Source organism: Malurus melanocephalus, unplaced genomic scaffold, assembly GCF_030028575.1.
Source record: "Malurus melanocephalus ecotype Western Australia unplaced genomic scaffold, MMel_1.1 scaffold_265, whole genome shotgun sequence".
NCBI classification, from domain to species: Eukaryota; Metazoa; Chordata; class Aves; order Passeriformes; family Maluridae; genus Malurus; species Malurus melanocephalus.
This window is the reverse complement of record NW_026623497.1, coordinates 49551-65366: the sequence shown is the minus strand read 5'-3', so window position 1 is coordinate 65366 and position 15816 is coordinate 49551. Positions and strand designations below refer to the sequence as shown.

Here is a 15816-nt window from a genome sequence, read left to right as displayed (position 1 = left end):
CAATCTTCATATTCATTTATTAATTCGTAGGAATTTGCATATTAGATTGAATAAGTGAGTTAGTTTTCCTGGTTTCCTCCCTTTAAAAATTTTCATCTTAGGTGACTCCTACAGACAAGCCTGGAAGTCAGATCAGTTAGAAGTTGATGGATGCACTAAGTCATCACGTTCCTTAATTAAAAGTGTGCTTGCAGCTATTCATTTAGAATTCATATATTTCATTTATATATATGCGAATGCATATGTATGTGAGTAAAATAGGTAAGGAGTGAATTCTTCACATAATCTTTACACTATAATAAAATAAAGATTTTCAGGCACAGTGTTCTGGCCTCTTTTTATCTCATAGACTGCAAAAGCAGTGATCAGATATCGAGCAGACTCAGCTGACTACTGCACATTTCTGCATCATCTAAAATACAGTCTTAATTTTTGCTTTATTATTTYTGTGTCTCCCTCCCTTCATCTGTATTTATCTCTTTAGCCTTTCTTTGTGAATTCTTCTTGCAGATACACCTATTTATACATGAAACTGCAGGGAGGGTAGGAAAGTGAATACCAGATGGTGCTTAAATCAGGATTAGTATATTAGTATGTCAAGCTTTTGCAACCTTTGTATTTTAACAACTTTGCTACTGCTGACAGAGACACTTGGAGAGAGAAAAATTTCGCATCACAAAAATGAAAAAAATCTGCAGAATGGTTTTACTAAACTGACAAATGATTCCCTGAAATTGTGTTGTATAAATTTTTGCCTTAAAATTACAGTTCAAGGGTAAGAGAACATTACGGTAATTAGATGTAAAGCAACTTTGTGTGTTCTTTCCTGTGTGTATATGAAACACAGTATTAAATTAGAACTGTAATGGYAAAAAATGTTTGTTTTTTTTTCTAATTGACTCTGCATTGTGTTCACTTGTATTTAGACTGCTTTTTTCTTTGTACTCCTTATTGTAATTCACCCAGGAAATCAGGCCTTTGCAAACAAAAGGATGCATTGTTTTTGGTTGTGGGATTTGGATAAGTACRCATTTAAATATGGGAACATAATAGGGAGATAGGAAAACATTCTGTGTTTTGCAGTAAAGGATGTGGGCAATCACTGGAACATACGGAAATCTTTATTTGATTAAAAGGCAATAGCTATGTGTTATTAAGAGTAAACCAAGAAAAAGCTGGTGTCGGAAAGCTTTTGTCTTGGGTCTAGCTTCTACTGCTAACATCTGTAAAACTTCTGGGTCTGAGTGCTAAAGGAAATGGACCATGTACAAAACCAAGAAACTTGCTATTGAGTTCAGAACAAGAGGTGACCATGATATAACCTAATTACTGACCTAATTACTGGAGATTTTCCATCTTTTTAGTTTAGAGTATTGGAATGGGCTCAGAACCTCTTACTGCTGTGAGACTTGCTGCCTTAAACTAGACTGGGTTTTATGTTCTGTTCTTGGCATGAATCCACTCACTCTAGGCACATGTTTTCCAGATAAAACTGTTCCCTAACAATAAAATGCAGAATATGATCTCCCCGGTAAGAAATAGAAAAATAGTGAATAAAAGCAGAAGTAGAATAGGATTGCTTTTTCTCAGTCTGCGAAAATGTAGTAAGGAAAAAATCTGAGGCTGGTTGCCAACTCGACTTAGATGTAATAATAATGAATAATGGTGATATAATAAAATGGACATATTGTGAACTGTATCATTATTTTGATGAGATGACTGATGCGTGCAATGACTTCCTCTGCTGTCTGGTATTTTCTATCAGAGATGTGACCTTTGCTAGACAGGCTGACAGCTTTATTGGAAGTGAATGTCTAAGCACATATGTAATTTTTTTCTTCCATATGGTTATAAACACACAATTATTCAGTGTATTAAAATCAGTGAAAGAATCATGATCATCTTATCAGGGAATTTTTTAGCTGTTGCGAAATGGAAAAATAAATTTTTGCAAGACCTGAAAGGAAAAATGTAGTTTATAGTACAAAAATTTGTAAAATAACACTCAGCTTGTGAGGTTGGATGGGGAAATTTGGTGATGCACAGTGAATAAATGTTCCTTAATAATGATAGCAATCATCTAAATAGTGAGGGGTCAGACAGAAAAATTGAAAAATTTTCATTTTTCCKTGTTAGTTACTCAGATAATGGAACAGGGTTCTGTTTCATGACTTCAGCAATGCACATTTCCTTTCTAGTTAATTATAATTACTCCTGGTTTGAGATAGCTAAATAAAATAGTGGCCATTAAATAAACCCCCTTTTATCATATAACCTAGTGATAATRGGCATGTGAAGAACTCCAGGTGAGCCATATCTCTCTGGTTTTTATCCCCAAATTTCATCAATCTTTTTGCTTCAGTTGTACATCATGCCAACATGTATCTGTATTTTTCCACGAGCTGCAATTTGTTTATAGGAAGAWTCTACAATGTAAATCATGCATAAAAATAAGTGGATACATTTGGGGCAAACTGTGAAAATTACTTGGGTTTATTTATTTATTAGATGGAGCCCACAGTCATAAGTATTTCAAATGTTCATAAGAGTACTTGTATTGGTAGGTACTCCACAGTGCACTATTATGAACTTGAAATACAAAAGTGGAATAAGAGGTAAAACACTTGAATATTCATTATTTCCTATCTAGACTATAAACAAGGTATGAATAAGTGGCTGCCAACATAAAAAAATTAATTACATAAGTCTAATGAAAATAATTAATAGAATATGTTGGGTTGGATGGATGAAATCTAAAACAAAAAGCATATTGTAACTGCTGTCCCAGCTGCTGTTGGGAAACAATTCTGTTCAAAGTTCAGGTGCCATTATCTGTGGGGATAATGCATGCCAACAGGGCAGGTGTGCCATACATAGACATTAATATTTTAGCCTGTCAATTCATTACTGTGTGTTTGAATTTCCTTTCAAAAATTATTCTTTCTGTCACTGCCCTCAAGCCAGTCTGTGTTTTATTTGTATGGAAWACTGATAATTTATTCAGAACTACTCTAGTTGACCCTAAGGTTTGTTCTCACACTAACTATTTCACATATTATGAATGGCAATGTATGACTCTTTACTGCTTTTATCTCAATTTGGGAAAGAATAATGTCTAAATTAAGAAAAAAAACAGAGATATGAATCATAAAGCCTTTTTCATTTTGATTTAGTAGTCTTTATTTCAATAAATTGCTCAATAGATTCATTGAAGAATTGGTAATAATAGCTATACTAATAATGTTTGGCCGAAACACCTTATTTTAAATATAAAAATTTCTTCTTAGTCCATTTATTACTGTAGATTTTTGTCTATATTTTTCTTTAAATCTTTTAGTAATGTCAGTCTGTGTGATGATTTTCTTAAAAGGASTGTCAAAGAGGCCTGACAAGCATCACAGATTACTTCCCAGGCTCTTCACTGCTATTATTAACAAGTTTTTTGTTATTGAAGTATAAATCTCACCTGATTTTCTAATTGTTAGGTGTTTTTGGGGCGTTAAACTTCACTAAAATACTGACAGTGATGAGCAGCCACTGTGATTTTATGGGCTAGATCAGTGATTAGCAGGAAGAGTAAGTGTAGATCAATTCCATGGTTTAGGTAAAAGCTGGAAAGGAATTGTTCAGGACCCCTGAACTCCATCCACATGAGTAAACTTTGCTATTTAAATCATGTTGTGGAATGYTGTTAGGGGTTTACTACATTTGAGGCAGTATTTTCTTTCAAACAGCTCTCTTCCTCAACTTCTCTCTGCATTTTCCACTGTGMTGCTTCCTTGAATAACATAAATGCAAAATGTGTTGGTATAACTTAAATTTCATAGGAATTAATTCATACAGCTGTTTAGGGGGCACACTCTTCTAGGTTTGATAGGAGTTGCTTGAATGTTTGCTGGATTTCTGTGCCAGTGAAAAGATATGGTCCCCTCCTAAGAATGTATGAAGAGAGTGTCCAAATTAGGGCAAGTTTGGAAATGTGAAAGTAGGAGGTTGAGTAAAAGCTGGAATCTGTTAAGAACCCATTGCTTGCTGCCTCAGTTGGCACAGTGTTGAGGGCTTAAGTTGATTATTCCAATTTTCCTCACTCTTGCAAATGATTAAGTAGAATAAAATATTTTTAGGATTAATTTTAAAWAGCTATAACATGTGTCCTCTCAGTTTCTTTATGATATTATTTATTGTATATAACTATACATATTATAATTTATGTCTCTTTCTTCCTCTCTTTCCTACTTATCTCTTTATATCTTTGCAGAGAAGCACCTCAATGTGTGAAGGTCCTTTTTTAAGGAAAAGTTGTTACATTTTCTCATGTTTACAGCCTCCCATCTTACTGTCTGCCCTTTCTTGAGGGTAACTCTGAAGTCCCTATTTCCTGTAAAGAAWTCTTAGTTTCAGTGGCTTGACCTTTTCTAGTGGAATAATATTCCTCATGAGAATTCCCTACTAGGTCTACTACTGAACTCATTGAATATATGATCTTTCTTGATAGCAGAATGGGAGCTGAGAACCTTTGAAACTAGCCAAGAATTTGGGAAAGTCAGGCTTCAAAGTAAGGTTTTGCCTAACGAACTGACTTTGCCTTTTATCTCCATGCATGATGAAGTTCTTCTTTGGTCTTGGGCCAGGAGACTCAGCATTGTGCACAGCCACAGAATGATCACACCACCCTGATTTGCTGGTGTGTCATTGCATCTCCAAAGGCTAATGCCATAAATATCTTCATTCCTTACTGCAGATAATGRGGAACAGAGTCCCTGGCTCTTCCTTAAACCTGTCTGCAAAAAGTTGCAGCGTTCCCAGGGCTTCTTTAAGTCCAGTGATGCCTAAAGAAAGTGGTGATCCAAGAAAGATGATGTATCTTAATATCTCCAGGATTTTGTAAATGCAAAAATAAAATGGAGCATACAAACTGCTGATTCTTTTCCATTCATTTCATGTATTTTATATACTTAGCTTGAGCAGTCACTTGATCATACAATTTGACTTCCTACACATTAGATGACCAGAAGTCCATTATATTACTCTCGTACCCATGCATTAAGCACAAATAATTTGTTTCCTGAAGCCTTCATTAATCTCTAGAACATTTTTTTTTCACTTTATGTCTGAAGTCCATTTTCTAAACTCTGCTGTTGTTATCTGTTAGCTGCACACCTAAATAATGTGGTTCTCCAAAAAGATCAGCAATTCAGGACCACCCATGGAAGGACAAAAGACATCCACCTTAGCAAGTGCTAGAGAGCCAAGGCTACTGGGGATATTTGAACTCTATTTTTAGATTAAAAGTAGCATCATGCTACAGAAATAAAAAGTGACAATATCTGAAGTTTCACCTGGAATGAAACAACTCTCTATTTTTATCCTTTTTCACAGGCTCTTGTGGCAGTTAATCCAGCTAGTGTGGACATAAAATCACACAATTGATGGAATATTTCTTCTCAGACATTTAGTCTATCATTGTTCCAATAACTGAAGAAGAATAGTGACAAGATTAGCAAAAAGTTAAAAAAAAAACAACAAACCAACTTGTATAACATGAAGGTTGCTGATTTATTTTCTTACTTGAAGCTAACCAGTATGTGGAAGCATTTTGAAAATTCTTCTAGTAATCCACTCCTCTTTGAAATTACATCAGTTAATTATTTTTCTTTTATATTAACAGAATATGAACCACAATTTTTCATTTAGTTTAACTGTGAAACTTTTTTGACAATGAATTACTTGTATCTTTAAAAAAATAATAAATTAGATTTCTATTTTAAAGTAGCAATTGTTAAAAGCAAAGACAGCCAAATAAGACATTAATGCACAAAGGATTGAGTGGATGTAGCCCTGTTGAATGTGATTTTCTTGCTGGCTGTGAAGTTGCTTCACGACAGACATTGCACTTATTATAAGGAGTATACAGATGTGGGACAGATTGTGCTGCCTTGGGTGTGATGGCCACCAAAAGTGGTCAAAACCATTATCTGATTTATGTCAGCTTTGTTCACCATTTTTATCATGCAAAAGTAACAAAATACCAACAAACATAGGCTCTAAGTCTTACAGTTGTTGGCATCTATTTTACAGTTTCATTGAATTAAATTTTGGAATACAATGCAGGGACACCTTAAGTGTCCTGATAATTTATTTGGGGTTTGTAATTGTACATGATAGAATAACCAYAGTTTCTATTTTTTGGTGTTTGTTTTCATTTCTGTATTTGTGTTTTCCTTCTGCTTTCCTTTGTGATCCAGTTTCTTTTATTTGTACTGCATTAAGGAAGTAATTATTTTTTGCCAAAGGCTTCACTTGTATGTGTTTACAGAGTACTTATTATTAACCATTCTGACTGGTTTGTAAGATTGTCAGCTTTACAYATAATCCTGCATAAAAACTTACATYYAGTGCTAATGTCTAAAATGATAAAATAAAAAAAAACAAGAATCAGTAGAAATAAGGCTTCTTAYGGGTTTAGCTTAAGTCAAATTTGTTAAGAAACCGTTTTTGTTTTGATTTTGGATTTTAAAAATGGCACTGTCTTATTGCTAAAGATGCAAGATAAATCTATTGTGAGTCTTCAGCTCTCTACTTCATGTTTAGAGCTAAAACCACAATTGTTGAGAATAGACCTTCACTCTTTATTCAAAAATTTTTAAATGTAAATAATAGGGGGAAAAAAAAAACAGATAAAATTTTTAACTAACTAGATTTTCCCACYGCATGAAATGTTTTGCATTAAGCCAATTCAAAATACTCCCATGCTGAAATTATCCAGAAAAATATGACAAACACATAATTATTCTGATGATTCATACAGTCACCAATGACATGGAAAAATCAAATGCGAATTCTTTATTCTTCATGACCACAGGTAGTCCAGACAAGGGATTGCTTTCTTCCACAACCCAGATAGGTAATCTTAACCCCTGGGTTCATGAACTCAATCTTTTTCTTGTTTGTCTAATGAATATTGAGYTATTTGTACAGTTTTCTTTCAATACTGAAGAGATTAAGTCAACACTGAATACTGAGATGGTTTTGAGTAAAAACTGGAACACATACTCTTCTTCCAGATTTCAGACTCTTAAGAACTTTACAAATTTTTTTTTCTCCAAACCTCACAAAATTTTTGCATTAAAAACYCTTGAAACTTTGTATAACAACATGCCATGTTTTCTGAGTAAGCAAAACAAAACAAAACCCTCCGAAATTTCTGCTTTATTCAAGGAAAAAAATACTGGTTAAATCAGCTCAGAAATTTATGAAGGCAGAGAAATGACTGTTTATCTATTTTTTTTCCTTTTTTTCCCCTGCAAATCATTGCCTAAAATTTTAAACTTTATCGTACAAAAAGAAAAAAACCCTTTGTTTCTGAGAATTGTAAACAAACTTGGTAATATTTCACATGCAAAATCCATTAATACTTTTTCTTGCAGTCTKGAATATGGTGAATTATTTCTTGGAAAAATCTGCACTATTTTAATGTTCTGTGACCGTGTATCTATTAATGGTCCTTCGGATCTGATGCCCAAACCAAAGCTAACTGCACWCAAAAAATATTTTTAAAAAGATGAGCAGCTTTCTTTTGTATTAAATTGCATTAATTTCACGCCACTGGGCTTTAAGTTCTGTTTCTTTAAATTGCTATGTAAAAATGCACATGAGCATAGGGCCATTGAGACTTGTTTCTGCTGATATCAAAAGAATTTATACTCAGRGGAACTGAACAAAATGCTGAAATATAGTAATATAAAATATAAATATAGAAATATAAACCACAAATATGCAAAATAGGTACCTCAAACTCTATAAGTCATAGTTAATTGAATGGGGTTTRCTTTAATTTAATTAGATGTGGCTCTCTGGTATTAATGCYCAGAAAATATTCTSGTCTTAAGGTCATTGTTTCTATAAAATGCCAGTGTTATATTTCAATTGTCACTGCARCTGTTCATTCTTGTGGTTTGTAGGGTTAAACACAAGGAACTAGGAAAAAAATGCTTTGGYTAGGAAGAATAATAATYCTGAGCTCAGAAGTAATTCCCATTGTCTTCCCTGGAGAATGAAACTCCATATCATCCAAATGCTCTTTTATCCCAGAAATAGGTTTCAATGAAAAGAAAGAGTATACTGGTTAATGTTTTTTTAAAAAAAATTATATTTCAATTCACATTGTCCCTAATCAGATCTCAGTCAGACAGAAACTATCTTTGTAAACAAAGCCCTAGTAATAATTATGCCTGTAAAGAAAATTATATCTGAGAGTGTAAATTGACAACAGCTAAATTAAATTAGCTTTTCTTTGCTTTTTTCTCTTTCTCCTTGTCTTTATATGAAGTATCATTCCCATCTAGTGCAATTAAAAAAGGATATTTTTCTTCTATTTATATCTGGTGTCACGTGCACATCCACTAAATTAGGAGTATGAAGTTCCCCTGGTATGAGATAGTTGGCTCAAGTAGTCAAGTTCATGGATGAAGCAGAAAAAGAGCCTCACAGACTCCCAAAACTGCTTTCTCATACTGGGCATGATCAAAGTGGAAACAGCCAAAATAGACACACATTCAGCACAAGAAAGTAACATTTCAAGACAAAAACYTGTGAGTTCAAATGTGTGCATTATTGCTTTTTAAATACATTAAATACAGTTCTTGAAAATAGAACTGGAATATTAAACTTATAGAAGAATAACATAAATCTTACTTGAAACCTGGCAAAAAAACCATAAGCAATTTCATGCTAAGGCACATAAGTTTTTAAGAACTTTTGTTTGGGCATCTGTGAAAGTGTGCTGCTGAATTGATAAGGCAAACCATATTTATAAAGAGAAACCTCAACAACAGAGCAACCCTCAGAGCAAAGAAAAAGAGAGGGCATTCCATGATTACTAAGGACTTACAATTATTAATTTTTCAGCTTTATTTATTATTTAGAAGTGTATAACCCTTCACACTGATCTAAGACCTAAATGCCAAGTACCCACATGGGKCATAAATGTATTCAACCAATGAGAAAAGTTTAGAAATTCTCGTAATGATCTGAAATAGAGTAAGGTTCAGAACATTTACAAATAAATATTCTTATTCTGAAATTCTAAGAGCTATGATCCAGTTCAAAATGATTATCAGACAGAAAGTKGTCAGAGTTCAATCACAGTATTATTCTAAGGTGTTTTTCCTTACTTCCAGATTGCAGTTTCACTCTTCCAGAGGATTCTCTCTTTTCAGATGATTTTGGTGTGAATGTAAATAAAGGCAACACTGTTTACATATGACATTTTGAATAATCCTTTTGTCTTGGGCACATGTGAAGGAGTACAAGATGTAAGAGACTGCTGGAGCTGCAAAATTTATCTACTAATTCTTCTGAGAATTGCCAGTRATTTGTTTGGGGAGAATTTCCTTCTTACATCTGACAATTGTTTCCAGAACTATTGTAGAAGTCGTATTGATTTGTTTTTCTTTAAGAAAACGCAGCAAAAATTGTTTGTTTGTTTAAAAGCTAATGTTGGCATTTCCCTCCACTCAGATGTTTTTTTTTCCTATGGATCTTTTTCTTAGGTGCAGCAAAATTCTGCAATGAGAATCAGTCCATCTTCAAGAGCTTCACTAGATGGAATGAAGTTCAAACACCTGGACTTTGTTGCACCCCAAGGTTTCCAGATAACCTGAAATTTTCTAGGTAAGCTGTGGGGGAAAGGGGCCCCACAAGCCCTGAYTCTGAAACTCATCCAATTATTGTGTACGACTGAGGCCTGGGAAAAGAAAGGGATGTTACCAGCCTACATGGAGGAGGAATGCCGCATCCTTGAGAAATGGGGATTGGAATGTAGAATTGATAACGCAGGTGGCTGGAAATTATAAGCATTACTAATACTGTAGCTTTTGCAAACTYACCAATTATGTTCTGATTACTAATTAAACAGCTGTCTCTTGACCAATGTATGTTTGACACAAATGTATGCACTGGTTGCTAAAGTAGATAAAAGAAGCTTGTCCCACAATAAAGTCCTTCTTTCTTTCTGTTTTTTTCACCCACTTTTGTGTGTTTTGTATCTATTCTTTTCTGTTGCTGTTTGGCCAGCAGCGACAGTAAGCATTTTTTCCCACATAGAGGSCATTGTTTCTGAGGGATCTGTTTGMAAAGTTTGATRGCTTTTGTTRGSTAAARRCTGGCATGGCTTTAGTTCAGCCATTGGTCTTTTTCTTGCTTCATGAATAAAATAGTCCTTTCCTATATTATATATGTCACTATTTTGATGCAGTGAAACTAACACAAAGCAGAGTAAAAGAAACAGCTTTAGCAGGAGACTGCTGCTGCTCTGTGCTGTCTCAGCTGAGTGATCTGCYCTGTGTCAGAGCTCTGTCTCAGCTGTCTCTGACAGACACACACCTTGAGGAGGTGAGGAGCGCAGAATTTGGCAGTCGGTTTCCTGGAGAGCAGCCCATTGTTGCATGAGATCCCGGGAGGTTCTTTGTGACATCGGTGTCAATTGAAATCTGGCTAGAAGAGAAAGGATTTTGAAAAGCCTGGAACCACCTCGAAGAGTGGACTGGCTCATCCTTTAATTCCTCTGGCAAAGACGGGGCTCTAGTGAGGAAGCATGAGAGTTTGGGAATACAAAAATCATATTGCAAACGTGAAAATGTCGATCATAATCTGCCTGCCTGCACAGCAGAAATGTCTTCTGTGATAACTACAAATGCTGACAGCATCTATCTTAATAAATAAGTATGCATGTTAAAAGCATAAACACATCTAAAATTAATCTAAAATACTTTTTTTTCTAATCAGAATATGAATATTTACTTTCCTCTAGGTTTTGAAATGGAGCACAACAGTGCTGTAAAAATGTATAAATATTACAAGTTCATTATGGACGAGATTTTTTTTCCAGTTAGATTGAACAGCAATTGTTATTTACTCTCATCACAAAATATATATTGAAATTCATATATAAAAGAGCAAATACCAGTTAAATTCTTTAAGATCATTAAAACAAATATTTGTAATGTTTTAATTTTGCAGGTTTGTAGACTGCCATGTCATTTCAAACTAGCTTTGGTGCTCAAGTGAATAGTTTACATAAACATCTACTCCAACAGATCTGTTGCAGCAAATTTACAGAATAGGTCTCTAAACWGTCACAGTCATTGTTTTATTATATTCTGGCACTCAAACACATAGTCTCAACAGAATCTTTCTGTCAACATTATGAGATTGCTGTGACACCTTGCTAGTCCTTGAAGTTGATGGCAAATTGATATTCATAACATCCTATAAAGGAACTGTGGTRGTATGGACTTAATGATTCTTTTTTAACTCAGTGTAGCTGCTTTGGTCACTGTACATCAAAGGTACCTAAAACTGTATGCAAAATAAACTTTACCTACTTGAAAACTTAATTCAACCTACCAATAGGCAGTCTGTATAGATTGTGTAAAACCAGTCCTGGTTTCAGCATTTTTTGTCTTAAAAACGGGGTAAAAATGAATGTACTATTTAGAGGAAATCAGTGTAATATTTTTGAGGTTGGTGAAGAAAGCATCAACATCAGGAATGAACAGTGTAAATAGAATAATATATTATGTTTGCTATTCTAGGACCAGATCTGAAGAGAGGCAAGAGAGTTCTGCTTCTACTTTTTTGCTAGAACAAGCAGAGTTGAAGGAATTCCAGAAAGGCTCAGGAAAGTTCCTAGACCAAAAGAGAAAATTACTTTTTACAATAAGATACTGCAGCTCTGGAAAAAACATGCTGAAAATAGTCGTAAGTAAATCTCATTATAGCTCTGCTGATTTGCCTGATGGGTCCTGAGTTTCATTTTCATATTTATTCTATAATTTATAATGTTTTTAGATTTCAATTCACTCAATGATGGCTTTTTGAATCCTTCTTGGGCTTGGACTTTATCGTCATATTCTGTGTCTTCACAGAATACTTTATCTTCAGACACCTTTCCTGTCTCTCCCTGCCTTTCTCCATTGCTCTTTCTAATTTCCTCGGATTTGTGGCATATGGGAGTAGATGCTTGCTTGCCCCCAAGGGTGTTGCCTAATATCAAAAGATAAAACTCTTGCAACAGTATTAAAATAGCAAAATAAAAAGCAGGTTTCTACTGGAATCTTCCACCCAAATTTCTACAATTTTGTAAGTCTAACAAATTAGCATATCTAGCAAACATTGTCCAATTAGAAGAGCAGGTGGTTAGGTAATTTTCCCCTGGATTCTGCCCCACTGGCGTTGGTCCAGGGGCTTCATTGTCCCATTTCTTGTTGCCTCTTCTCAGATTCTGGTTGCAAAACAAAATATCCTTGGTCGTTTTCTTCTTGAAACTAAACTAAAGACCAAATAATATTTCAGGAGAGTGTTAGAAGGTTAGCTTACTGTTCTAAAATGTGCGTGAAAAGGGTAGGAAAAATACCAGAATCTAAAACCTTGTATTAGTAGTCTACAAAGCTACAAATATATGAAAAATGTATAGAAAGCAAAAAATTTTAGGCATCAAGGGAAGAAGCAATGACTTTTTGTTTCCAGCTGGTGAACAGTGAAGAGCAGCTCCTGCCCAGCTCTGTGATTGAGGCAACAAAACAAACAGGGGGATTTGGTTACTGTGCACAGTGAGGTGCTCTGTGATGCTGACATCAACAATGCTCTAAGTTCTTGAGTTCAGATTTAATTTTAATGTTTTCATTGGGTCTTTTATTTCACTGAAATCACCTTGAGAAACTGAAGCTTTTTACAAAACTTTGAAGTTACTCTGGGCCGATTGTCTGTTATTAAAACTTTAGGGTCTTCTTTGAAAAACAGTCCTCTTCTGTTTTTTTTTTTTTTTTTTTTTTTTTTTTTTTAAATATATACGTAGAACTGAAAATTGAGATTGCCATCCATCTGGAAGAAAAAGCCAGTGTTTTGAAATAGTTCCTTTGCTTAGGCAGAGGCTTACCAGCACTACATTTAGAGTCTGGGACAGAAGTGATGTTGATTTGTTGTAGAAACCAGACTCAATCCTGCCATCACCCCTGCCCTGCCTGCTGAAGCRGAGGCAGATGGATCTGATGGCAATCAGTTGCACCAGAGAACTGCAGACATTGATGGATGTTCAGCACTCTGCCCATACTGTTCTTCTCTTCAGGGAGACAGACCTATGGCTTTGGGTTCTGCTTTAAGATTCTCTGGTCCTATTGCAAGACAGAATTCTCACTGTTATTACCTCTAAGCAGAGAAGGAATTCATATTTACATTTTCATTCAGCAACACAACTTCCTAGAAGAGGGCTGCATCAGGGAAAAAAATAAGTGATTTATAGATATTCTTTGGCTGTGGATTATTCTAGTGCAATACCAGCTTCCAACCTTAAAAAAAGGTCAGAGCTTTCATAGATGGATCTGTTTCATCTCCTACTGAGAAAAGTGGGAAGACTTCAATAACTTCACAGGGAGCTTAGCTGGCAKAGCAAAGCCTTCCTGAGTAGTGCTATGTGGCCTAGTTGAAATCCACCAATTATACTGTATTTTGCTGCAAGGTCTGGGTAAGGTCATAGTTATACAAGTTCMCCATTTAAGTGCRTKCTCYKACAATTCAGATCGTGCCAAGTTARCACCATTTCCACAAAACCTAAAATRTATAACAAYRATGGTWACCATTTYRTCTTGTTCAGCAAATTAGAAGGGTTGAATTTTATTTAACTTCTCATTCCACCGCAGTAGTGGTTGGCATTAGACGTTGATCTTTGTCTCAAAAATGCATAAATGTGTAAGTGAAGTGATTTTAATAATTTCTTAACTTGGGTTGAAATACAGATTCTGGGACAGTCACTCTTAAAAATATGGTCATTCCTAACCTCTCCATTATTCTCCAAGCATCCTGAAGTGATGATCATTTGAAAATTATCTACTCTGGTTTTCTCTTTCAAACTAGTGCTTTCCTTGATTCAAGGGCCATGGAAAATTTGTCATCCCAACATCTTTTCTTCTTTCTTCAGACTGTGTAAGTTATCTTTGATTTACTTCTTTCTGAGGGCATCCCTGCCTGGCAATAAATAAATATATCTCTGGTTTAATGCTATTTCTCCCCTTGGGTGTCTTTCAAATGCTTTTAACTAGAAGGCATTTTGCTGAAGTAATCCATCAATGCTAGTAAGACCTCGTTCAAATTGTGGGGGCCAGTATATAGTAATTTGACTGATTCTCAAGGACATTAAAAGAACATTTACCATGCATAAAGCCGTGTCTGTTACTCATAGGAATGTTCATCTAAGTTTGAAAATTTTAATTAAGGAAGCTAAGTAGAATTTGGAAATTTTCCTGATTCCTCCCAATAATTGGGAAACTGTTTGAATGTGGATAAAATCATGTACTTTAGATGGAGACAATGAAAATGGAACAAAGAAGAAAACGAAGAAACAAAACCCCACAATGACAGCAACAACAACAAGCCCCACAAAAAACCAACACAGAAAAAAGGAAACCAAAATCTTTTCTGATCTTTTCCACAAAAGAATCAATTATTAATGCGACTACAAAGTCAAAAGTTTTTTCTTTTCCTTCAGCTGATGTGGAGACATAAGGAAAAGCAAGCAGGCAGGGAAATTCCGTTTCCTCCACCTACCTACTCTTCCTTGTTTTTCAGGTTTTGAATCAGACAGTAAACTCTTACAGAATCAGGCAAGGAATTGCTATATACTTTAAGTAGTAATAAAAAAAAAATCTGATACTGAAGTGTTAATGTGGAAATAGTTCAGAGTTTTCTGAATAGTTCTGAAGGGATTAATTACTGTATTCCTGGAGTCAGGCTATAGAACAGCTAAAGTGGAAATCTGAAAATGAAAAACAGTATTTTGCATGTTCACCCTGTTTTATGTATAGCATATGTTTCGTTTACCTTATTTTATTCCTGTTCTATATGGCTATTGTGCCCTGGATATTTATGTGCAGGTTGATGTATGAGTGTATTACCACTATTATTATAAAAGAACACTTTWCAGTTATTTTGTAGCAAAACCAAGACTGAACAGCTGAATAAACTGATAGATCTTCCAAGGAAATAAAGTATTTCATTATAAGTAACTTGTAGGAGTACAAATGCTTGGCGTTCATAGCTATTGCTTCTGGAGAGGCTTAGGTGCATTCCCATTACATCTTAAAACTCAGTGCCAGGCAGGAGCCAACGCCAAGGCCGTTGATATATCAACATTCTTTACTGCAGCTGTGCTTTTGCTGTGTGCTTTTTGTTTGTTCCCGTGCTGAATAAAAGCCTGCAGACCAAGTTACCCTATAATTCTGGATAATTGGGTTATTCATTTTAAAACCCTTGGATGGTGGGAGGAAATAATCGCTGTGCCTGTATGAATTGGAAAGGTGCCATTCCGTTGAAACCAAGGTGAGACAATTTGTTTCTGGAATGCTAGGGAGAACTGAACTGCTTCAGARTGAATGCCTTTTTGAGATAAAACTAGACTAAACAGCTTTAAGCTTCCCTTTACTTGCTGGTGCCTGCAGTTCTGAACATTTTAATTGAGGCTTTTCTTTTGTTCCACATAAAAGAAAGCTTTGTCAATCTGTTTGAAGTGCAATGTTATTTTGTTTAAAATAATCCATTTTGAAAATTGAACAGTAATTCATTATTTTAAAAACATTTGGTCCTATCCTAAGTTGGTGTAAAATCAATATTAAGTTAATAAGAACTATRCACRAATAAAGWATCCARTAATTTACTTCTTCCACCACACTTAATTTATGCAAGGGCCAGCATTTAGTATTATCCTAAGAGAAGCAGCATCATTTTGTTTATCATGCAAGTGATTGTATGTGTCCTTTTTGATCT

At 34.8% G+C, this 15816-nt stretch overlaps 1 long non-coding RNA gene across 1 annotated transcript; it reads left to right on the top strand.

The window, feature by feature from the left end:
- Nucleotides 1-9555: 9555 nt before the first annotated feature.
- Nucleotides 9556-15488, top strand: LOC130579278 (uncharacterized). The gene is made up of 3 exons (XR_008965970.1): nt 9556-9672; nt 11595-11760; nt 15199-15488. It is a non-coding gene; the product is annotated as an uncharacterized LOC130579278 (long non-coding RNA).
- Nucleotides 15489-15816: the final 328 nt, after the last annotated feature.